The 23604-nt window shown below is 38.1% G+C and overlaps 1 protein-coding gene and 1 long non-coding RNA gene across 34 annotated transcripts in view; one reads left to right on the top strand and one right to left on the bottom strand.

Annotated features, from left to right (window-relative positions):
- The window catches only part of casz1 (castor zinc finger 1), a 333881-nt gene that overhangs the window by 168314 nt on the left and 141963 nt on the right, over positions 1-23604 (top strand). The window lies entirely within an intron of this gene.
- LOC141380510 (uncharacterized) overlaps positions 20121-23604 on the bottom strand; it is a 29745-nt gene continuing 26261 nt past the window's right edge. The window contains exons 3-4 of the long non-coding RNA XR_015523730.1: positions 22753-22907; positions 20121-22208 (exon numbers count right to left, since the gene is read on the bottom strand). This is a non-coding gene — a long non-coding RNA (uncharacterized LOC141380510). The remainder of the gene's footprint in view (positions 22209-22752; positions 22908-23604) is intronic.

Here is a 23604-nt window from a genome sequence, read left to right as displayed (position 1 = left end):
ATCTCCAGCAGAAAGCAAGTTAATGAGAAATATATTGACACTCTGGTGTTATTGTGGACCTGTAGCGAGAACAGAGTGACATCTGTTTACAGCTGTTACATTGTGTGCTAAAAGCCTAGACTTAAGACCTAAAACATGACTTGTTTTGTAAGAATGACATTTTTGAGAGAATATTCACCTTCAGCTGAAAACAAATTGAGATCTTTTAATATACAAGTGGTTTCAGATTTCACAGATTTATATGCTGCTGTTATCTACTGTTGTATCACCTCAAGACTTTCAGATACAATCTTATCATTGTCACAAGCTGTGCTCAGATCTCAAGAGTCAGAGATATGAGCTCAAATAGTTCTCATCAGATACTTTCAAGATAGGATTATAAAACAAAATACTGCTCTATGTCAACAATTGCTCCATTTGTATGACAAAGTCATTTTAAGAGAAACATCTAAGACTGAAAGCTTCCATATATTTCAAGCAAAATCAAAACATGAGCTTGTGTGGTGGCATTTAAAACAAAATCATGCCAACAAATTAATTTGCAGTTTGTTTCAAATAAACATCAAGTTAAAAAATAGCCAAAGGTAAATTTCTTGGAAAAGTTTGCCTTTTCTGGGAAACTCCTTCAAACTCTCATTGTTTCATAGCAAATGCTTAATAAATTTGATTCCCCTTTATTGACATGAATTTATTAGTTTATTCTGTGCAGTTTGTGAGCTGTAATTTTAACTTGTTTATTAAAAATGAAAATATGAGATAATACAAATGAACTGCTCATACTTACATATTCATCTATTTACCACTTTCAGCAGTTTAACAGTAACATTAAATCACAGATCAGGTATTTCTAATATCATTTTTACCCCTAAACGAACATCAAAATCAAGAAAAATGTTTGTCAATTTATATAAAAAGTTACTACACTTTCCTTTTAGAAGAACAGCATGATGTCATTTAATTAAATATATTGTATTTTTGGTGGCCGCAAAAAGCAAAGCAATCCTGGAGCCTAAAATCATTTGTTCAGCCCGTTTGCCAAAGTGTTTGGCATTTCGCTGGCCTGCAGACAGGAGCTATCATGGCCACACTTGTGGAGAGATAGCTGTCTGTTTCGTAATGCCCCTTGCTTGAAATATGTTCTATTTTTGTCAAGATTTTCTCTTCTAAATGGAGGAAAGGGAGGCAGGAGGGGGCATCACATGCGTCACAGCCTCTGTTTTAGGAAAAGTGACACTCTGCCTTTAAAGACTCTGCAGAGCGCTGAGATAAGGAATTTAGGGGCTTTATCTGAAATGCCACGGTTTAATTTAAAGGGGTGAGGCACTTAGGATCTGGCACCGGCCTTTCAGTCTAGTGATAAATTTGCAAGAAAGTGGAAAAGATTGGAGCCCGGAGAGCAGATTAGTGGGATACAAATATAGAAGTGACATTGTAGTGGGTATTAGTCAGGTGCTCGTCTGAGCGAGTGGCCAGCCTCTGATAGGCTGGAGTGTATGGCTGCTGAACGATTGATTGGTGTGCAGGATTGATTGGGCCAGTGAAGCATCGGTCGTTTGTGTTCCCCTTAACTACTGCCTGCCGCCTCTCTGTTTCCTCCTTCTCTCGTCGTTTTTATCCTGCCTGATTTTCTCTCTCACTCCGCAACAGTTGGTGTGTGTTCATCTTGGCTGTTCTCCATGGCCTGTTTGATGTGGTTTCCAGAAGTCCTGATCTGCAGTCCCTGGCCACTCTTTTTGTCATCGCTAGACCTGCTGTCTCTTTAGCCTCCATTGACTCCTTTTAACCTCCTCCTGTCTCCCTCACATTTAAACAGCTGTTTGCCTCCCCACCCGCTCGCTTGAGACGATAAGGCTCCCGTTTTCCACAGAAGTTGCCTCTCTGTTTTTCATTCTGGCAGATTGTGTTGATTTCAGTTCACTGTGTATGTAGCGAACACTTCAGTAGAGAAATCATCCAGACGCTACACCCACAATCCATTCACTGATTGTCAAACTGCACACAAAACTGACAGGGACCTGAAAAAAATGCTGAAAGCTGATTGGCTGACTTCATACGACTTCCAGGAGCAAGTTAAAAAGTTCTGGGTGAGCACTTTTTGCGAAGAGCTAATCACTGGATTTGCCGATGCTTGCAAGATTAGTGGAATCAGAACTTTGAAAGATACTCTGAGAGTCCCTACACCCCCACCAACCCAGTGACCCTAAAATAACATGAGAATGAACAGACATTCTGGTCACAAATTTACAGTGCCCACTACTTCCAACATGATTCACTCAAATATTATGGGATGGGTTATTTCGAATCACACTAAAAAGAACTAAAATGTCCACTAAAAATAAACGTTCCATTACTGCAAGCTATGTGATTGCCATCTTGAAAATGCCCCTGTGTGGCTATTTTCTATAGAGGTAACAGAGGTCAGCTAATATGAGCTGTGTGAATAAACCTATCTCAACTGGATTCAAGATGTAGCAACTGATACTAGATGGTGCTGTCTTTAACATCCAAAGCTAGCTAGTTGTATGAGCTGTGCAAGTAAACCACATTCACCTTGCTATTGTACCAACTGACCCTATTCCTACTTCTAATTATATAAACACCATTTAAGATCCCACTTTTTGTGGGGAGAGTAGAACCGGAAAGATCTCATTGGTGTTATGGGACTGAGGTTTAGGGTACAGTAAGTGTAATGGAGACCAGCTTGTAGGAGCTGTCAGAGTAAACCTCACTCCCCTGGCCTCAGAAGGCATGCTAGTGGCTGACGCTAGAGGCTTTAGTGTCTTTAGGGTCTTTGATAGTACGACTGCTTCCTATGCCAGAGACAGCGTTTCAAATCCCACTTGGTGTAGGGAGGGTAGAACTGGAAAGATCATATTGGTGCCATGACCCGGATGGGAGAGTGTAACATGGGCAAGCTAATTTTAAGCTGTGTTAGAAAACCTCTGGCCGCAGGAGGTGCTAGCTAGTGCATCTTTGTTTGTGAGCCTATTCATGTTCTATCAAAGCTCATCAGCATCCGGGCTTCATAGACAACATATAAATGGTCTTCTTTTCCTTTTGGCAGTGGTTTCAGACTCAACCCCTGCAGGGCCGCAGCTCTGCATAGTTTAGCTCCAACCACCTCTAACTCACACCTGCTTAATAGTCTCTGGTAGTCTTGAACACCTTGATTAGTTGGATCAGCTGTGTTTGATTAGGGTTGGAGGAAAACTGTGCAGAGCTGCGGCTCTCCAGGAATTGAGTTTGAGACTTAAGTATTTTGGTCTTTACAAAGGTCAGGCTTAAAGTAGTTAGGTTTCAATAAGCATTAAAGGCTTTTTGTTGATGTTTTGGCCGTTTACCCTTACTCGTTCAACTGAACTGATGACTTTCTGCTACCAGATTGATTTTTGTTGTCAGTAGATATGGCAGGGAGCTGAAAATATGCGTAAGCTCAGCCAAATCTCTCACCAACGTCAACCGCTGCTGATTTTCAAAGTGCCACTGAGGGTTGTGTTACTTGTGGGCATTTTATCAAGCCTCCTCAGACATGCAACTCAGCACTACATTCCTCTCTGAAGAGCATGCCATATTTTCCATCGAGAGAGAGAGAAAGAGAGGGTACAGAAGGAAACAAATGGCCATAGGCAGGCAGTGTTGATTCAGAGGGACGTTCGGAGAAGAGTCACTGACCTTACATGGGCACCTTTCCTGCATATACCAGCACGTATAAGGTAAACCGATAGCCGGTTGAAATATCTCCCACTTACATAAAAGAGACAAAAGGGCAGACAGGACAGACATGGATTTTCTCACAAAGCTGACGAGGTCCCGCTTTGGAAATAAATAGTCAATGCCAGGCACATTCAGTGAGAGTTGAGCGTGGGCCACCCTTCAGAACGCCCGTGTGTTTGTGAAGCAGTAGTCAGTGTAAACAATAGGGGTTCCTGGTTCTTTATGGCTGTTCACACATGCACGCACTGTTAGGAGTTCTAAGCTCCATTAACACTTATTATTACATTTTTTTTTTCTGTCAGTCAGATCAAAAATGGATGAATCAATACTGGTGTGAATGGAATCTGAAATGTATTTCGAACTTGTTCACTTTTGACCACTTCACGAGCTAGTCAAAAATGCATTTGATTGGATGGCTTTAAAAATACAAACACAACAGCAATCCAGATCTCTCCACCTACCGATGTTCTACAACTACTGACTTATAATACCATCGTTATTGAATATGTTGCAAGAAAGCACACCATCTTACACAAAAAAGGGTAAGGGTTTACAAGAGTCACATCTAAATGCATGTCAATACCGTCTCGAAACAGTAGTGTGTCTCGCCTGACCATTTGTGATTGGATGACTGAAAAAGCATGCTAATAACTGGTGGACATACTGTAGGTTCAAACTGTATTTTTGTTTGCACACAGTTCAGTTTAAAAAAAGAGTGACTACACTTACCGGCCACTTTATTAGGTATACCTTACTAGTACTGGGTTGAACCCGCTTTTGCCTTAATTCTTTGTGGCATAGATACAACAATGGTCCTGGATTTTTTTTCCTCAGAGATTTCGGTTTATATTGACATAATAGCATCAGGCAGTGGCTGCAGATTTTTCAGCTGCTCATCCCATTCCACCACATGCTGAAAGTGCTCAATTGAATTGTGATCTTATGACTGTGGAGGCCATTTGAGTACAATGAACTCATTGTCATGTTCAAGAAACCAGTTTGAGATGATTCACTCTTTATGACATGATGCGTTATCCTGCTGGAAGAAGCCATCAGAAGATGGGTACACTATGGTCATAAAGGGATTGACATGGTCAGCAACAATACTCAGGTAGGCTGTGGCGTTGGCACAAGGCTCAATTCAGACTGATGGGCCCAAAGTGTGCCAAGAAAAAATCCCACACACCATTACACCACCACCTCCATCTTGAACCATTGATTCGAGGCAGGATGGATCCATTCTTTCATCTTGTTGATGTCAAATTTTGACCTTACAATTCGAATGTTGCAGCAGAAAACAAGACTCATCAGACCAGGCAACGTTTTTCCAATCTTCTATTATTCAATTTTGGTGAGCCATTACGAATTGTGGCCTCAGTTTCCTGTTTCTAGCTGACAGGAATGTGGCACCCAGTGTGGTCACTGTACAGCTGTAGCCCGTACGGTTTGACGTGTTGTGCATTCAGAGATGCTCTTCTGCATACCTCAGTTGGATGAGTGGTTATTTGAGTTACTGTTGCCTTTCTATCAGCTCGAACCAGGCTGGCCATTCTCCTCTGACCTCTGGCATTAATAAGGCATTTGTTACCACTGAATTGCCTTTCACTGGATATTTTCTCTTTTTTTACCATTCTCCGTAAACCCTAGAGATGGTTGTGTGTGAAAATCTCAGTAGAGCAGCAATTTCTGAAATACTCAATCCAGTCCGTCTGCCATGTTCAAAGTCACTTAAATTACCTTTCTACCCCATTCTTATGCTTGGTTTGAACTGTAGCAGATCGACTTGACCAGGTATATAAGCCTAAATGCATTGAATTGCTGCCATGTGATTGGCTGATTAGAGATTTGTGGAAACAAGCAGTTGGACAGGTGTACGTAATAAAGTGTCCCCTTAGTGTAGATTATGTAACTCAGCAGAAGAATAGGAATTGTAACAATATTAAATTGTTTCTATTACCTAAAAGGGTTAACTAATGTTAACTAAATGTATACAAAAATGTAACAACTGCGTAAAGTGTTTCCTTTTAAAAAAATAAATTATATGTAATAACATCATTTGCTAATTATTTTATTATGAAATACTGTTGACTGAACTCATAAAGTGCTCTGTCAAGAATAAAAAAATTGACACTGTATGAAAATAAAGTTTTGATGCATGGACTTGTATCTTATTCATCCTAATTGTGTTAAATAAGGTCATGTCAGTAGAGATAATACTTTGTTATTGAAATATATTTGATATTTGCTTTAGTGATAGGTTAGTTTACTTAGAAAAGGTGCTTGACTTTGTTATTCTTTCTGTTGTATGAACAAGAAGTTTTTTTGGGTCACACCTGTTAGTAAATACACCTGTCAATCCCAAACACTAGCTGTGTGAGGGTAATGAAAGATACACTGGATTTTGGATTGTCCAGTTATAGCTGATTTGAATCGGTCTAGCTGATGACCCAGCCAAGATGGCAAACCTCCAAAATTCTAAAAAAAAGACAACTAGGCCCACCTGACAAAGCGGGTATATCAACAAAACAGCTTTGGCTGGTTTAAGCTGTTTCTTTTTTTCAGCAGGGATGATCTGAACTGGTCTCAGCAGTGATGGGGAATGGGAAGTGATATGCAGGGTCCCATTCCTGCCCAGAGGGGAAGACCCAAGAGTCGGCTCTCGCTTTCAGGGCCAAGCTCACATGTACAGGGAGCAGACACTGCTGTCAGATCTCGCTCACCTCTTTCTGTCAGCCAGCGGCTACACGCGCTCAGTGTCTGCATGCTGCTGTGTGTTAGATGCTGTTGTTCTTGCACTCAGGCATAGACAGATAAATTTGTTGCTGAAGTGCATGTGTATCTTTTCTTTCTGTTACGTTCACATATAGACAAGGGCACTGAGGGCTCTGTGTTTGTAATAGTATATAACTTATAGATACATTCACACGCAACACTTTTGTCCACCCCACTGTGCTGCATTTAGCATAGTTTTTCAATGTAAACACACAGTAGACAGACGTGTTTGACTGCTGCTCTTACGTCTTGTGTTTTTTGCAATATCTAAGCAACCAAATACATCTCGAAGCCTGACTTTTTTCTTCTCAAAAATGCATTTTTTGACCATGCAAATTGTGGCCTTAATTTTCTATTCTTAGCTGACAGCAGTGTCACCAATGTGCTCTTCTGCTGCTGTAGCTCCTCTGCTTCAAGGTTTGATGTGTTGTTTATTCCGAGATGCTCTTTTGCAGGTCTCATTTGCAAAGTAATGTGTGTATTTTGAGTTACTTTTCTTTCAGTTCAAAGTGACCTCTGGTGTCAACAAGGCATTTTCACTTACAAAACTGCCATCTCCCTATACGGTTATGCATGGAAATGCCAGTAGATATGCAGTTTCTGAAATATTCAGTTCAGCCCATATAGCACAGACAATCATGCCACATTCAAAGTCAATTAATTAAATTAATCTTTCTTCCTCATTCTGTGGCTCAGTTTGAACTTCAGCAGATTACCTTGAAGACGTCAACATGCCTTAACACATTGAGTTGCTACCATGTGATTGACTGTTTCACCACATTCTCACTCCCAACTCATCACATATTGACACTTGGTCAGAGCCCCTTCACTTTGTGATACTCTAGGTACCCCTTTGGTGTCCTTTTAGGATGTCACTTGTCGTTTGCATGCTTTCCTATAAACGGTTTACATGTATTTGTAAAATAATTATTTTACAAACTTACATACTTTCAGAAATATTTAAAGCACCCAACTCCACACCTACACTAAAGCTACACAATTCTGACCATAAATACGCACCAGGCAAATAAAAGCATTTAGATGTATTTATCATAAAAACCAACCATATAAAAGCGGTACAACTGAGTAGTGTTGTAGTCCAAATATTATTTAATTCATTTGATTTATTCTCGGCTTGGTGTTCTTCCAGCGGCAATATTTGAATTTTTGACAGGCAACATGTAAGCTGTACAATGAATGGAGACTGCAAGCTCATCAATTCCTCCAGAAATAACCAATGTTGCCTTGAAATATTAGTATCTTTTTAATAAGTTGCTATGGTAGTTGTGTCTGCCTGCAACAGTATATCCTGTGTTTTATATTGACAAATGGTTAGGTTTAGGAGCTGGGTTATGTGCTTATGAATGTGTTTATAGTGTAATGTAAATAAAACTGTTTTCACAGTTTACTTGCGAAAAGCTCACACCCCAATTGTGTCAAAAATATTAGCCAATATGTCATTTAAAGATGACATGGTGGCTCAGTGGTTAGCACTGTCACCTCACAGCAGGAAGGTCGCTGGTTCGAGTCCCAGCTGGGCCTGTTGGCATTTCTGTGTGGAGTTTGCATGTTCTCCCCGTGTTTGTGTGGTGTTTCCCAGTACTGGGTTGCAGCTTGAAGGGCATCCACTGTGTAAAACATAAGCTGGATAAATTGGCGGTTCATACTGCTGAAGGAAAATGAATGAATTTCATGAATTAATGTACAGATGTGCTAAAAAACTCAGTGACGTCACTTTGTACTGGCTGGTACAGACAGCCAATCTCCACGCTGGAATTTATACAATGATCTTATGGCCATGAGGTAGCTTCAAAATTTCTTTTTAACTAAGAACTAATTTGCTCAAAACAACGCAAAATTAACCAATTTTCACTTTTTAGAGAAATATCTGTGTCCTAAAAGTGTTTTTAGCAACATGGGACATATTTATGACTTTCAACTTCTCAAAAATGTGTTTTGGTGTTTTGTGACCCTTTAAAACAGGTTTAAATTAGCCAGTGAGTGTTTGTATGCTATGATTGACTTTTGTTGTGCTTAAAAAGTAGTATATTTTTTCATTAGTGTGGAGTTTTTAATGTATTCTAGAAAAATGTCTGCCTGTGAAACCTGTGCTTTTGGCCAGTGGCAGAAATGTGCATTTAGAGAGAACCTTTTGGATCCAGTCAGTCCTGTCCTCATAAGTCTTAAAGATCCATCCCAGTAGGTCCAATTCAGTGCCAGCCTACATTACCTAATATATTTTTTTGGATTAGTATGCATATGCTATATCCAATTCAGGTAAATTAAACTGGCATTTTTCCTAATTTTTCTAGACTTTCCTTGATCTTGTTGTGTGTGTAGACGTGCAAACATATAAACAGCCTGAAATAAAAGTATCTTAGAATTAGACTTTATTTTTAACTCTGGCCAGCAGGGAGGCGTTTAACCCTGATTACTTTATAGGGCAACTCTACTTATTGGATGCTGGGATTTTGCAAATTTATTTAAACGCATAAGGCCTTAATAATCTGACTGATTAACAAGATGCACATCTGATATGATCACAGACCCCCTATTTTTTTATGCATATAAAGAGAAATCGTTCCCTGGTTGACTCATAAACATCCTCAAATCGCATTAGGTGGCTTAATTTATTTTTTATTAATCATAAACGAATGCCATTTTGAGCTCTTGCAGCATTTTTCACTCGTAGCTTAAGATGCTTTGTCTAAAAATACATATGTAAAGATGTGGAGGTGTTATTGCCTCTTGTCACAGCCGTCACAGTTTAGCTCCCCTTGAACTGGGCTAATACTTGTCTATTCCGATTAGGATTAGTATGTGTTGCACTGACTCAGGCAGAGCAGGAAGGGCTTATAATCTAATAAATCTAGATAAAAAACACAGAGATTGGTTTACTGAGGAAAAGGATTTAGGGCTGACCATCTCGGAGTGACACGGGGGATTAGCCGGGCTTTCTGTGCTGCTCTCTACAGGCAGAGGGCGGCCAGAGGAAGCAGGAGGAGGCGTGTAGACACAGCGAGATGACCAGGCTTTATATTGCAGAATAGACAGTGAGTTTAACTGCTAGTGACAAGGTCAGGGTAAGGCTTGTACAAAAAGGCTTTGTTCCATATAGGCAGATTAAAAGGCTTGTCACCAGTTTTTATACTTTTGGGTCTCGTAGGACATATTAAGTGTTAATTTAGGGTAGAATTTGCCAGCGGGAAGTAGAATATATATATATTATTACTTTTGCAGAAATTTAGTTGAAGCCTTTTGGATGAACTTCTTTTGATGTTCTTGTTGAGTGATCCATGTATTTCCTTCCTCTGAGTGTTTTTATGTGAAGCTTTCCATATTTGTGTCTGTTGGCTGTGTGTAGCTGTGGCAACAGGCCAGGCCTGGGCATGTTACAGGTCTCCTATTTAACTTGGGTTTGACTATACTGTTTGTTTTGATTCATTTATTAAATGAAATAAAAGTTCAGCTCAAACCATGTATTGTGGTTTTGTTTAATATAATAGGAGATGTGAATAGTGAATAGTATTTTTTATAGTTTTGTATTTGTATAAAGACAATTGTTGCTTCAATTGTGATTATATTTTTCATAAATGTGACTTTCAGAGGGTCATGATTCGCATTCGTTAAATAATTACTTTATATAGCTTTATTTTACATTCTTAGCAGATCTTTTTGCTTCACCCTCTAATTGCACAGTCAATCACATTACGTCATTTGTTTGAAGCAGTGCTTAATTTGTAAATTAATCATTTCAGGAACAAAACCAGGGAACAAAAGTTACCATGACCGACATCCGCCACACAATTTTTGTTTTCCCTGAACATGACATTAATTAATCTTTAATTATTTTGTGCAATAAATTGTTATGGTTTAACCATGGATAAAAAAACAAGCATGTAGCTACAAACATAACAAACAGTAATATATATATATATATTTTTGCAATAAGAGAATGTGTGAATTGCGTGAATCTTTTCTTCATTTAATAAATGACTTGCGCCTCTGAAGGCAATCCTGACACGCAGTGAACACGCGGTGATGTTTGAAGTCGTGAGACGTAGAGCAAAGTCACTCTTGATTCTGGAGGTCATTAATAATATAATAACACTAATACTGAAATGGTTAAGGTGTTTTTTAATGGCTAAAACAACATTTCAGATGTTTTACTTTGTGCTCAGCCTGCTGGTTTGTCCATTTACATGCATTTTTATCATCACATGATCTATAACAAAATCACATGACCTTTATTTAATGCGAATACTGGAATTTGTTCGGTAAAAGTATTTCCATCGTAGTTTATGCACATCTTTTTTATTGACTAAAAAGTTTATCCTACTCAGTTGTGCGCATGTTTAATGCACATTTTCTAAATTTATATGCATTTTGTTGTTTCCATCAACCGTTTTTATGCATAAATCCAAAATGCATATTAAAATAGGTGCATGGAAACTACTGACATTCAGTTCACTTTACTATTATGTGCCAAGCGAAAATGACTTTGTCTAATCTTCAAGAGCTCACAATTGCCTTATCTATAATGTTTTCTGGCTGACCTAAGATCGCTTTGCTTCTGTCTCCCGCTATCCTAATCCAGGGCTGCAGTTTCATCTTTTCTTGATTAGGCTTATTATTAGATTTACTCATGGTTTAAATATATATTTTGAAAATATAAATATTATTTAGGTAGACCACTACACTATGTCATTATTTATTTTCTCTGTTCACTGCTTGTGAAACAATCACCAACCAATGAGAGTGATTATAAACGTAAGACAGCTTATTGGTTAAAAGTGACTACCTTTATGTGTGTGCATTTTCACTGGGACTAATTCACATTCTCTCTCACACACACACACATGCAAGTATTCACCACGCAAAAGTTAATGCCGGATCAATTAAAATAAATGCAGGAACACAAAATACTAATGTCTGACGTTTACCCGCATGATCTGGCTCAAACTAAGCACTGGTTAGATAACTCATTTTCGTTTCAATGCCACAGCCATATCACCCTGCAGCCCAAAAACGGTTACTCACTGAAGCTAAGCAGGGCTGAGCCTGGTCAGTACTTGGATGGGAGACCACTAGGGGACACTAGGTTGCTGTTGGAAGTGGTGTTAGTGAGGCCAGCAGGGGGCGCTCAACCTGTGGTCTGCGTGAGTCCTAATGCCCCAGTAAAAGTGAAGGGGACACTACACTGTCTGTGGGCGCCGTCTTTCGGATGAGGCGTAAAATCGAGGTCCTGACTCTTTGTGGTCATTAAAAATCCCATGGCACTTCTTGTAAAAGAGCAGGGGTGTAACCCCGGTGTCCTGGCCAAAGTTTCTCTATCGGTCCTTACGATCATGGCCTCCCAATCAATCCCATCCACCGAATTGGCTCTATCACTGTCACTTCACTCCACCATTAGCTAGTGTGTCGGGAGCACACTGGCGCCGTTGTCCTGTGGCAGCCGTCGCATCATCCAAGTGGATGCTGCACACTAGTGGTGGTGTGGAGAGACCCCCTCCCCCCCTCTCATGGTTGTGAAGCGCTTTGGGTGTATGGCCATACACAATAAATGCGCTATATAAATACACATTACATTACATTACATAGTTAACAACACAAGAAATATTTCCTTCACCTATAAAAGCATTATTTACATTGTACAGTAAAATAACATTTCAATTATCATAATTCACTTATTCAAATCTCCATCAATACAATGAAATTCTGACAGTACAAATCATTAAAGTACATCTTTACATCATTATTTTTTCTTCATACTTTCAAAATCAATGATTCACAATATTGTTGATTGATAATTACAATATTCGTCATAAGTATGAATATTCATCATCTAAGTGATGACGTAATGTGATTGACTGTGGAGTAAGAGGATGGAGTGAGAAGATTGTGTCACACACTGAGAAAGGCATTGTGCTGAAATATCTGTGTTTTGTATATCCTGAGAATGTAAAATAAAACTATGTAAAGTAATTATTCAACAAGTGCAAATCATAACCTTCTGAATGAAATTATTAACCAGATTAATGCACCACAATTTTACAAACCACGAGCGTGCAGTGCAGACTTCATTACTGTGATAAATGTGACTTTATCATAATTGAGACCACTACATACTTCACATTTAGTACTTTTTTCTTTATTATTATTATTATCATAACTATTATTATTATTATTAGTAGTAGTAGTAGTATTCATGACCTTGGAATTATAAGGTTCTATCTGTGTTCTGAATCATTTTGTGATATTGAGCCTCAAAGTTTTTGCATTCCATAGCAAACAGTATGTGTGTAACATTTGTTTTTTTAAATAAAAAGTCTTAATGTAAACAACTTCTGGTCTGGATGCCCATTCATTTCTTATGGCAGTTACTTTTGACCGGGAACACCACAGCTATAACAAGGTTTACTAAAACACTCAAAATTCAATGAAAGAGGTGATAAAATGTTATATGTTCAAATGCATAGTGTGGAGGATATCATTAGGCCTTCAGGCAATCAGATGTAAAACACAAAAAATATTTAAGAGCGTTTTCAGTTGTAAATCGGTTAGATTTGACCTGAACACGACTTAAAGGGGTAATCTCTCATTTTAAATTAGACATGGAAAAAGTACAACTTAAAAAAAAAAATAAATAATATATATATATATATATATATATATATATATATATATATATATATATATATATATATATATATATATATATATATAAACAATTATATTATGTCATTTTATTAGCTTCATATAAACTTTCTTAATTTAAAGATATATATTTTTAAATAATAAAAACAGGTAGGATTAAAACATAATAATAATTTAGGCTTTAAAGTGTTAAATGTCTCAAATTTTAAATTAGATAAAAAAAGTTCAACGTATGCCAATGCATATTTTGTTGTTTTATTAGCTTTATGCAAAATTTCAGAAATTAAAAAATGTTGTTTTTTAAATAATAAAAATAGAATAAAAAGTAATAATAATTCAGGCTTTAAAGCTAAAGATGTAAAAGTGTAATATATTGTGGATTTCATAATGATTTTGCAAATACTTGCAAAGTGCAAATACTGATACTTTTCACTTTGTCTCAGAAACCTTTTTATTATATTTTTATTATTTATTATTTTATTTTAATACCAATAGCATTGTTACATGAACACTTAGTGGATAAAGTCCAAGATTACTGCCAGCAAAACAGACCAAAATAATGAATTAATAATAGTATTGAAAAAAAAATTCAGTCCACTTTTAAAACTAGACCAAAGGAAGCTAGTGCTGATGTTTGAAACTGTGACCTGACATTCTAATATTTGCGTTTATTAACAATTCAAAGAGTTGCTCCGTATCATAAGCAGAAGACTTTCAAAGGCAAAAGAGCACAGCCCCACCAAACCGCTTTTCCTCTTTCCTTGGGAGACAGTTAGCAATATCATCTGGCAATTAAGAAGAAAACGAGAGAGAAATGGAAAAGCCAATTACCTCTCCGAGTTAGCTAAAGGCCATTTAAACAGTGTGCCCATGACATAATAATGTTTATTGTAAATATTATAGTCGGAGCCGGAGTGAGCCTGGCGTGAGAGGGAGGGAAAAAAATGGCATCAGTCTGAGACAGAGAATAATTTATTAAGATCTGAGATGCGCCAATTATGTGGAAAGGACCAAAAAGAAAAAAAAAAGAAAAAATCAAACTCTCCAGGAACCGCATACATGATTGCAATCTTGATTAAATCCCCCTGGATCTAATGAGTTGATTTTCTGCTGTTAATATTGCATTGGCTGATGATGGATTCGTTAAGATAATGGAACGGAGCTAAAATATAAATGACTCCCTGTCTAGGAGCAGATTTTTGTCATTTTGCGCCTGACACCTCCACCGTGGGGATTTGCTAAGGCTCTTTTTTTGAGCCCAGATTGGCCAGATCTGGAATACTAATTTTCTCCTGCCAAGACTCATGATGCCAAAGCGCACCCCCTCCCACACACTTGGTAAATATCCCCTTTTTCATCCGAATCAAGGCAGCTGGATGAAGCATTACATGCGCATATCTGTTCCATAGCAGCTAATAAAGGCCATTTGCAATCCGCCGTATTTTCAAGGTAAACATTTTCATTTTTTCCCCCACCTTTTGTTGTTTCTCATATCGTAATGATCCGCAAAAGTAATGAAAGCCATCGGGTGCTGATGAACTGGTTGTATTGACTTGTTTCTGGAGATGAATATATGTTGCGGGCCGACTCGGGTGCAGACCCGGGCCGCTGGATCCGCCTCACTTCATATTAAATGGCCTGTCACTTAGGCCAACAAGATACATGAAATGTGCTCCATGTAGCATATTGATCCTGAGCTTTACTCCCTTCACGCGAGCAGGTTATACAGATGTGTTGATGAAAGTTAATGCAGAAAGCATTTCTGTGGGAATTAGCGGAGATTATGCGCTGGCATTGATAGCGATGAAGCAGAGATCATGAATCAGAGTGAAGGTGGGTAGTTATGGTAGCATGGCTAATCGGATGTGCCAGGGAGGTTCTCTGTGGAAATGAAAGAAAGTTCAGTAATGTGGTGATGTATGAACTCTCAAGGCGTAAGTATAACAAATTGCTCTCGCTGAGATTAAAAAAATGAATTAAAGTCAACATGAAATGCAGTTCGCAACCAATTCTGCTACTTATGTATATCCGAGTGAAACAGGGTATTTTGTCCATTGGGAATTAATTGTATTGTTCCATACCAGGATGGAAGTGATTGGTGGGAGAAGGATTTGTGATTTTATAGAGTTATAGGTTTAGTGCTTCAGCCCCTGCAGGTTTGTGTGGGAACTACACCATTCTAAAAATTCTTCAAAACTTAAAGGCTGCCCTGATTGTAGTTAGCAATAATTCATTGACTTTATTGAATTTTTCATAGACAAATCATCTATCTATCTATCTATCTATCTATCTATCTATCTATCTATCTATCTATCTATCTATCTATCTATCTATCGGTCTGTCTGTCTGTCTGTCTGTCTGTCCGTCCGTCCGTCCGTCTGTCTATCTGTCTGTCTGGCTGTCCGTCAGCCCGTCTGTCCGTCGAAACCTATTTTTTTTTTAAAAAAACTGGATGCTGGTTGTTTCACTTTAAGAAGTCCCATAGTGATTAAGTTGCTCACATATAAGGCAGTATGCAATGACAAAAATCATAACACACTAAAATAACTAAATTGGGTCAAATGTGGACAAGAAATTAAATTAATAAAGAAATGAAATCTGTGTTGGCTATGTTTTACCCAAATTTAGAAAAGAAAGGTTTAAAGTGTAGGTTTCCATTCCATCCATCCATCCACCCATCCATCCATTTTAAATATAATATTCTTTGTTATAATAATAAACAACCCATTTACGAATTTATGTTACATTACAGACATTTAAAATAGAAGTAAAAGCACAAAATAATAAAATAAAATCTATTATAAAACTGCAGATTTTTGTATATAATGTGTGTGTATATATATATATATATAACATTATATTTAATTTAAGTAATGTTTTGTTTTGTATAGTCAATTTCCATGTTATTATTGCCATTTTCTATTTAAATATATCTAGGTCTCTTTTTTATAGTATGCTTAGTTTTTATTGATTTAGGAACATATAACCAGTTGAAACAAAATCAACTAACAAACAAATAAAAAATAATAATACATACATAAACATACATACATATATACACAAATACATCCATATACATACATATATAAAATATTAAATTAACCTCATAAAAAATTGAATAAGTAAAAAATTAATTATATTAAAAGGTTCCCAAACATATTCTCGCAATGATGCATAACTTCTACAATTATGTAAATGTTAAATTATATATAATTATATTGTCGTTATGGAGAAAGCCAGCCATTTACTCCATTTCTTTTCAAGGATCTCTATTTTGTAATCAAAGTGCATGTGTCATTTTTTCCATTTCCTCAACTTCTGCTACCTTTTTTATATTGATATTATGCATGGTGAAAAACAAAGGGCAGGTCTGTGTGTTTATAAAGTAAATGGGGTCAGTTTTGATTTCAAGTCAGCCACGAGATGAGCTCACTTCCCCAACAACTTTGCCTTTTCTCCTGATCGTCTTAATCGCAATTGTGGTGGTTTTTCATGCTCTCGCTGACCTCGACCCCCCCTCCCGACCCTCTGTCTTTTTTTCATATAACCGGGGAAACAGTGTGATAGAAGCTCACCCCCGGCCCTTTCTTCCATGTGTCACTTTTTTTGTCTTGTTACATGGTTTTGCTAAAAAGTTCTTTAATCAATCAAGTACGAGGCAGAAAATAGGCTTTGTCACGGCCGGGCCCGGGGTCGTGTGATGCTCGCTTTGCGCACTGACAGCTCCTCAAAAGGGCCAGAAAGGAATATTTTGCAGGGAAAATAGTGGTTTCCATGGTGCCGCCACTTGTTGCACATCGCTCACCATTCTTTGCTCCCACGTGAGCACCGCATTTCAAAGAGATGGACGACAAAAATTAGGGCAGGAGGGCAGGGTGGGGTGCAGAGGTAGCTGCCCCTCGGCCCAGTGTCCTTCTCTCCTGCAGGCAGTGGAGAATAGCAGCCAAAAGTGACAGCAAAAAGGGGGGCCTTCTCGCCTCTGTCAGCTCCGCATAAGCAGCGCTATTAAGTAAATGTTCGATTTTTCATTGTGCCACAGCCACTGAATAGCAACTCAGAGGGGAGTACGTAAAGAATGAAAAGGTCTAAGCCAGGGAGGAAAGGCTGCTCGTTTTAATGGCTCTCGAAGTATGTCATCTGAATCACGTAATTAGCGATTAGCTTTTTATTCCAGCCGGCTCCGCGTCCACCAGAAAAGGGTTACCAAGTTTCTAATTTTATAAACTGTTACAAACACAGCCAGGAAATGGAAACAATGGATCGGCCGTAAATCCTAACTAAGAGGACAGAGGATTGTTATCTCAAGCTGTTTTGTATGCTACTTTGAATGTGTATGTTCCTGTTTTTAATTATTAAACCTACAGGTCCTCTGTGGATTCGTCTGGGAGCAGCTAGCTTCGCTTTCAGGATAGGAAGCTGTCATGTAAGAGTTTTGTCATGCACACCGACCCTGGGGGTTTAAAGAAAATCAAGTTCTGTGGAAGAAAAAAAAACAAATCTTTAATGGATGTTTTCTTCAAGGTGTGAGATGCACATTAAAAGAACTTGCTCTCCTGGTTCACGTGCTTGGAAGTATATTTCATGCCTGATTTGATCTTACGGCGAGACTACGTTCACATTTCCTTGCTTTTTTGTTTGTGAAATGACTTAATAAGGTCAGCTTTTTGTGTGTGTGCATGTGTGTGCTCGTGTGACAGGGTGATTTTAAACAATTTGCAATCATTTCCATAGCATCATCACCGGGCACAATAACAAACAAGGTTACTGCTTCCCTTTCAACGCTTCGTGTCATGTACATGACCGTTTCTGTGTTTCTAGCACTGGAAGGAGTGCGGCGCTCATCACTTTCTGTTGGTTTAACAGGTGTCGCACCTCATGTTAAAAAGTACTGCGCGCTCTTGATTGAGTTCCTTAACTAACCCACGACAGTTAACTGTGCCTGCGAGCTAAAGGTAGCATCCACATGTCATGTTTTCGTGTCAACTGTCCGCTGCATAATTTCTCACTGAACGAAGCCCAGTCGTATGTGTCAATAATTGGAGAGCTAGTTTGTCTTTGAGATCCTCTGCAATCTGCTGTCAGTCTTCAGGAAAGGTTAAGGGGGTGCTGGGATATCTTCCTTGATGGCGTTTTATCATGCGAAGCATGCCCTGTTTCCTGATGAATATATTAAAATTATTACTGTGCAAACAGACTTTCTAATTACTGACCTGCTTGCCATTGTACTCTGCGTTCTTTCTTCGTGTTTTTTTTCCTCTCTCTCCCTCGCTCGCTCTCTCTCTCTTTCTTCATGCCTTGTTTATTTATCTGCACCAGTGAATACAGAATAGTCAGAGCAATGTCATTTCCATCCACATGAAAATGATTTTGAAAATGCCAATCTTGCCTATTATACAGTGTAATTACAAGTCTGGTTTTTTATCGTATCTTTAACCAATGGGGAGACCCTTGAGAGGGTAAATATCTCATCTATGCTCTGTTCCAAAACCTAGCGCGCTTCCTTACGAGGCGGCATTGTAAAGCATTGCAGTGGATAGGTGGCTTAATTATTCTGCCTTGTTTTAGCCAAATACTTAAGCGGCGTAGTGGTACAATTGATCCATAATTGTTAATACAACTTTTATTTAGATAAATACAGGAAAACATTGCAAAGAATTTTTAAATTTTTACATTGGATTGTGTTAAATATTTTTGTTTGTGTGTGTTACATCGTGTTGACTATATTGGGCAGCCTGTTAACTGTAGACTTGAGTCTTCTGTGTTCTTCTGAGCGCTATATTTGTCCCCTTATGAATATTATCCATAGTTTTACTGTAGTTACCATGTAGTAACCATTCTTTTTTCTGCGTTGATTTTTAGAACCATTTTTTTTCTGTAAGTATCATGCTTAAGCTATGGTTAGCAAAAATATGGGTGATTTGGCTTTACCATGGTTTGACCACAATAAAAAGTCTTCATGTAAGTTTTTGTTGGCTGGCCTCTGTTAGCTTTGCAACATGGCAACATCAAACTTGATTAGGGTCTCCTTTATAAAGTGTTGTTTGTGCAGTGTAGAGTTGCTATTGGAGTTGTCTGTGCCAAATAAGTCTCTTGTAACATTTCATGATGATGATTAAGATCAAGATGCTCTTTTAAAAGGCAGCTGCCTACAGTTTGTAAAAGTAGACATTGTGTCTTGTAGATATTTTTTTTATCGGCGTTAACGCGAGACTCTTATCGCACGATAAAAAATATCGCCGTAAATCTATTCTTCAAAGTTGGTTTGGTAGCTGGGTCTATTCTACGCAAGCTATGATGACTTTCACCTTGATATTTTAGCACGGATGTATACCTGCCTGGTGAGGAATCTGACAAAAAGTGCCCTTCTGAATCATACCAGCAGGATGCCTGACTTTAACTGCAGTTCGGCAGTTTCACGTTAACTCTTGAAGATTTCATTCATGCTACCGTGACAAACTGGGGTATTAGACGCAAATAAGCAGTAAGGACTGGTGAGAGTGTTATGGAGTTTAATAATGCACGCCAACGCGTTTCCACTTCCGCATTTCACAATGTGTGTGTGTGTGTGTGTGTGTGTGTGTTTGTGTGTGCGGTCCTTGACTTGACAGCCGCCTGTGTGGATCTTGTCAGAAAATATGGCGAAAAGTCCTACATGATGGTAATAGTTTAACTGCGGTGTTTACTTCCATTTCTGTTTAGTTCAGTTATGACTTTAGTTGCATTAAGGTAATCAATAATCGCTGTTTACATGGTAGACTCCTAATCAGAGTATTGTTTTAATCATATTAAAATTGTATTAAAGTATTGTTGCCCATGTAAACATACTCAATGTTTGACACACCGTCAGGGCTCTGTGAACTCGGCTTCGCGAAGAAGCATTTTCTGTATATACATACATCAAAAGCAAGTTAGGAGCTTATGTCGGCCTACAGTTCAAAATTCATGTTTAGCTGAATAAACAGTTAGTAAACACAAGTACATCTTATTGAACATCATTTATTGTCATCACCAATTATCATAGTAGAACAATTTTTCAAGCAGTTTGTGATGCATTTTGGAAACAGGAGATTCAGAGCCACTGGTCTAATGCACCACCTGGCTTGAGAAACCCTTTCTCAAAGACTTATTATTTGGGTTGCACACATACTCTGAATGCTTTCGGCAGAATTCAAATGAGCCATTTTAATCTAGATTAATCTAGATTAATTTCGAGATTGAAAAAAAATCTATGCCCACCTATAATATATATGAAGTGTTGTAAAACATTTTTTATTTTTGAATGATGTATATAATCTTATGGTTATCATGCAAAGGTCAAATTAGAGCTGGTTGTTTCACTTAAAGAAGTCCCATAGTGAATAAGTTGCTTACTTAGAAGGCAATATGCAATGACAAAAGTCATAACATGTTAAAAAGAAATAATTTAGGTCAAATATATGCAAACTTAACCACTGTGTTAAGGTTGGGTTAAGAAATTAAATTAATAAACAAAGGAAATCTTGCAATTTTACCCAAATTTGGAAACAATTTTTTTTGAGTGTAGATTTTGGAAATAAACTCAGATTTAATGCAACTTTAGACTGATATATGTTTTTTTTCTTTTTAAATATGTGAATTCTTTAACTTAAGAGCTTTGAATGATATACGACACACACAATTTGGACAGAATGAAAAGATCAAGCATGTATTATATCACAGGTTACATAACTGCAACCAGATGGGGTATAGGTGTGTCTCTTATATTAGCAAGAATGAGGAATACCACACTTTCTCATGCATTTGCGAGAGAGAGAGAGAAAAATCTTGGCAAACGCGATCAGTGGATCATCATAAATCTCAAACATGCACTTGATTAGCCTCTCTATTATGTTTGTGTTCTCGTCGCATTGGTGAAGAATGTGAAATATGGGGAGGTTGGAAAACAGTCGCATTCCTCCCAGTTTCAGGCCGGCTTTTGTTCTGTTTCCTTCTCAGCAGGATTCTCGAGATCCAAAGGCACAAAATGCAACATTTTCTTTTTTCGGTCTTTCATATGGTATCACTGGCATGCGTATGACGTGTGCGCTGCGCCAAACGTGTTATTAAAGTCACCTATTTACCGGCACATTCCGCCCGCGCCACTTGATGCAAAAGGGCAAGCCTGTTGTTTACTCTGCGCTAGAGATGTTGCACAGGGGTTTGATCTGGGGAGTTGATAGGAGCGGCAATTTAAAGAGAGGACACTGCAGCTCCCAACAAAAACAATTAAAGGAAAATGAAAGGCAGCCCCTACGGGTTAAAAATAGAAAATTAGCAACATGGATGCTGGAATGCACGGCTCCCCCTCATCCCAAACTTACGGGGCCTGCATTGTTATGTACGATCAGATCTGCCAGTTCCTCCTCTAAGCTCCTTGTCACATTTTGACTTAATGAAGTGCAACTTAGAAGGGAATTGGGTTCATCATGCTAGTCGCACGATGCTCCCTTGTTGTAGCAAACAGGGGCGGCGTGGGACCAGAGCGCTACAGCGCGAGTCGTTATCATTCCGGTCAGTCTGTTTAACACAAAATTAAACAAAGAACTAATTAGTGCCTCATGAATTAATAACTGCACTGTTGCCGAGTAGAAGTTTGGTTGCTGAGGGGAGATATAAAATAAGTAGGAAGATCAGGTTAGAATTATTATTACTTTTTCGCTTGCTTGTGCTCTCAAGGTTAGGAAACTTTGCGAGTCGCCACAGTCTCTCATTTGGGCTTGTTTTCTAGTGTGTGTGTGTGTGTATTAAAAGTTGGATGGACTTAAAGACTCCATGACATTGCTTGATGAGCCTAGTTTTCTTGAGAAGTTTAGGCAGGATTTGTCAATGGGCACTTCCATTGGCAAAAAGGCTTTAGTTAAGTCACTGAACAATGAGCCATGATTTGCTAATGAGTAGCTGGTTGCAGATGGTCTAGGGGAGGAGCTTTATCATTTAAGATGATCTGATTGGGTATAAACCTGGGTTGTGCAGGATGAGTCATCAGTCATCATGACTGATCATTGGCGATGATTGATGATTGGCGGTTCATTCCACTGTGATGACCCCTAATTAAAAAAGAAAAGAATCAAGAAGGAATTAAGAAAATGAATAAATTAATAAGATTGTTTAAAGTAAAGAATTTATTTCAGTATCAAAGTAATTTTTCCGTCTTCTCATAATATGCATCAGAGACAGCTATAAATAGTGTTTACAAAGAGAGTATTAACAAGCTGTCAAAACTTTGCTTTGTTTGTTTGAGCATCCCAGCCAGTTCACATGACAACACTTGGAGTTTTTAGTTAGAGCTTTGACTGATAGCAGTTTTTGAAAACCTGTTTGCCACAATAGTTGAATGCAAAAATTGGTCTGTCAAGACCTCCATCGTATCGCATGATATTGTTGAACACATCTTTTCATATATGTTTAAAATATTACATTTAATTGCAGAATTCAAATTGATGAATTACATTGCCCATAATGCTCCACAATAAAGTTCCACCAATAGAGTCGCATAAGACATGCTAAATTTTGCCCACTTCCTTTAAGCATAGTACACTACCTGACAAAAGTCTTGTCGTCAATCCCAGTTGTAAGAGCAATAAATAATACCTTGACTTCTAGTTGATCATTTGGAAAAGTGGCAGAAGCTAGATTTTTCCAATGAATCATGTCTTGAACTTCATCCCAATCATCGCTAATACTGCAGAAGACCTATTGGAAGTGGAACCCGCATGAACCCAGGATTCTCGCAGAAATCAGTCCAGCTTGGTGAAAGAAAAATCATGGTTTGGTGTTACATTCAGTTTGGGAACATTCGACAGATCTGCAGAGTGGTTGGCAACACCTACAGCCTGAGGTATCAAGACATTTGTGCTGCCCATTACATTAAAAACCTCAGGAGAGGGCAAATTCTTCAGCTGGATAGCGCTCTTTCTTATACTTTAGCCTCTACATCAAAGTTCTTGTCAATGTGCTCCAGGATTGGCCAGCCCAGTCACCAGATATGAACATTATTGAGCATGCCTGGGGTAAAATGAAGGAGGAGGAATTGAAGATGAATCCAAAGAATCTTGATGAACTGTGGGAGTCCTGCAAGAATGCTTTCAGTGCCATTCCAGATGACTTTATTAGTAAGTTATTTGAGTCATTGCAGAGATGTATGGATGCAGTCCTCCAAGCTCATGGGAGTCATACGCAATATTAATTTATTTTCCATTGCACCATGACTTCATATTCTATACTTTACATTATTTCTGTTAAGTGACAAGAATTTTGTCTAAGCAAAGTCAAACCTTATTGTCCTAATCAATTTAAAATCAAGGCATTATCATATCTTTTTTTGGTAAATAAGCATTATTTATTTATTATTTATTTATTTATTTTATCGGTTATTTACTATATGCTATATCACTATATCACTATATTCACTTATGGGATTGTAATTCTGTCTCCATAATCTCC

Source organism: Danio rerio, chromosome 23, assembly GCF_052040795.2.
Source record: "Danio rerio strain M-AB ecotype USA chromosome 23, GRCz13ab, whole genome shotgun sequence".
In the NCBI taxonomy this organism is placed as follows: Eukaryota; Metazoa; Chordata; class Actinopteri; order Cypriniformes; family Danionidae; genus Danio; species Danio rerio.
The sequence above is the reverse complement of the archived record's forward strand: the minus strand, read 5'-3'. Positions and strand labels throughout refer to the sequence as shown.